The sequence below is a fragment of the Rhyacophila brunnea genome, unplaced genomic scaffold (genome assembly GCF_057557595.1).
Source record: "Rhyacophila brunnea isolate RB1 unplaced genomic scaffold, BYU_Rbru_1.0 scaffold_98, whole genome shotgun sequence".
In the NCBI taxonomy this organism is placed as follows: domain Eukaryota; kingdom Metazoa; phylum Arthropoda; class Insecta; order Trichoptera; family Rhyacophilidae; genus Rhyacophila; species Rhyacophila brunnea.
Window position 1 is genome coordinate 1,075,201 of NW_028233369.1, and position 3,096 is coordinate 1,078,296.

Consider the following 3,096-nt stretch of genomic DNA (forward strand, 5'->3'; position numbering starts at 1 on the left):
ATTTTTGTAGAATACATGTGAGACCTAGTGTTTTTTATAATATATCATTCTAATTGGCCTCTGATTTGTCATGAACTAGGCATTAAAAATCATTAGTTAAATATGTAAAATTTGTTATAAAAGTTAAAATAAGTTTACGAATGCTATAAAAGAATTAAAATACGTTCTATTTCGAATAAAATACATGATAGCTTACTTTGTGGTTAGTTTAAATCTAAAATTTATACTTATATTGGTGTTTTTTTCTTATAAGCATTTTTCTTATAATTTTAAAAATTTAAAAGAGAGTCTTTACAGTATTCAATTCAATACGTCGCCTATAATATGGTTTCAAATTTTGAAAATTGAATTTGGAATAACCAGATAAATATCCAAATTTATATATAATTAACATTTTTGTCTACATGATTAAATATTTTATAAACATTATATCATTTCAAATTTTACCAAGGATTTTATATTCATTTATTTTACCACACGGACTAGGCGAAAATCATTCATCTTTTTAGGTTTTTTAAAAAACAAAAAAAAATTTCGGATACATTATTTATATATCAAACCCTAGTATCTATTAATTTCGTATTGTACTCGTGCTATTTGATTTAAATAGCAGTATAAGGCAAAAATATTTTTTTTTGTCATAAAATACTCTAGTATTTTTCAAAGAGGTTCGGTACTCTGAAATATCAATAGTTAGCCTTAAAGTCGTTTTTTTGAATATATTTATAGTTTATTTTTGTTGGATTTGTTTTTACTTCTTTTAAATCAAGCGAACACTAGAAAGAACATATTTATACATCAGTAAATTTAGAAGCAGTGAAAAAATACATTTTAAATTTAAAAGCAGATTAATTGCTTTATAAGCACTGATACACGCGTAAATTAATTAATTTATTTGAAAAGGAGTCAATTTATACAAAGGTATTTTGTTTCACCCATATTGAGGTTTTTATTAAAAAAAAGAAATATTTATTTTTGCAAAATATTATGAACGCTGTAGTAATGAATGACAGTATTCTTATTATGAACAAATACAATACGGTATTTTGTTTTAATAATTGATTAAAGAAAGGTTTTATCAAATTTAGAATATAAATTTATAACTCTAAACATCATAAATAATAATAATAAAATATTTATTTGTGCAAAATATTATGAAAGTTGTAGTGGGAAATGATATTATTTTTATTATGAACAAATATAAAAGTTATTTGGTTTAAATAATTGATTAAATAAAGGTTTTATCAAATTTATATTCAAAATATAAAATTATAGCTCTAAACATCATAAATAATAATAATAAAATATTTATTTGTGCAAAATATTATGAAATTTGTAGTAAGTAATGATATTATTTTTATTATGAACAAATATAAAAGTTATTTGGTTTAAATAATTGATTAAATAAAGGTTTTATCAAATTTGAATTCAAAATATAAAATTATAACTCTAAACATCATAAATAATAATAATAAAATATTTATTTGTGCAAAATATTATGAAAGTTGTAGTGGGAAATGATATTATTTTTATTATGAACAAATATAAAAATTTTTTGTGTAAAAATTATTGATCAAAGTGATGCTTTATCAAATTTAAATTCAAAATATTAATTTATAACACACATTTCATTAATATTCATAAAATATTGCATAATATAAATGAAATATACATATTCATGATCTACATCCTATATATACCGAAAAATTGTTCTATAGTTTAATTAATAATAAATTACAGATAATATCCAATATTACCCAAATGATTTAGACATTTTAAAATGTCCATATACAGAATTATTATCGAGTAATTTAGCCTTAAAAATTTCCATCCTTGCATATTAAAATTGATACTTCTATTTTTGAATCAGATCACAATTAGCCAATTGCAATAAAAATGATCGTGACAATCACGCGTGATTTTAATTTGCTGCCCATAGAAATTTCCAATAATTAAAATGATAGTTTTTATATATGGATCAAGTAAAAGTGGGAAATCAACAGTGTGCAAATATTTAGAGGGAAAATCATTCATAAAAAAGAAATATCAACCAAATCTATACGATGAAATAGTATCTGAGGGTAAATGGCGAGGTAGCTATGTCTCAATTTTATCCAACATAGATGATTGGGAATTTTTAAAGAAAAGACCGTGTTTTAGACTTCTTATAGTGTTTTCCCCTTCACATGCATCTTGGCGAACAGAAAATGATGATGATTTTTTGCAGTCTGTTTTAAAATATAAAGATGCTTATTTTATTCATAACTTTTCGACAATATCACAGCTATATCTCGAGATTGATCGCTGTTTGTCTAAGATACGCCCTGACTGGGATCTCTACTTCCTAAAAATCACAAAAGCAGTTTCTCTTAGGTCAAACTGTATGAAAGGACGTGTAGGCGCTATTTTAGTTAAAGAAAATCGGGTTATTAGCACGGGATACAACGGAACACCCTCAGGTGTCACTAATTGTTATCAAAATGGTTGCAAAAGGTGTAATATGAATTGTAAAAGAAACGAGAATTTGGATTACTGTATGTGTATACATGCAGAAGAAAACGCCCTTTTATATATTGGTAGGGAAAGATGCGAAGGCTGTACACTATATGTTACAGTGTTTCCATGCCAACTGTGCTGTAGAAAAATAGTACAAATGGGTGTTGTGAGGATCGTGTATCTTGCAGGATATAGTGAATTTGATGAGGTTGCCCTCAAGGTTTTTAAAGATACTGGTATTAAAACGGAGATGTATTCATTCTAAGATCGGGAATGCCTTTTAAAAATTAGATAGAATCTTTAGTAAAGTTGAATTTTTCAGAATTTCCGCTTATCATTCTTATATCTTTTGATTATATACATAAATTACTATATTTGTCCGAATAAACCAAATATTATAGATAAATTCGAATAATTTCTTTTAATAGAAATAAGAAATTATAATTAACTATTTTTGAATTTTTTTTCTCTTTTTAAATTTTTCTAGTCGCGTCGCTTCAGAACGGGTAAATAAATGTAACAATTCTATCCAAATAACAGTTTAAAACCAAATATTTGAATTCAAATGGAAAAAAATAATTTGGCAAATTCTTGTATAAT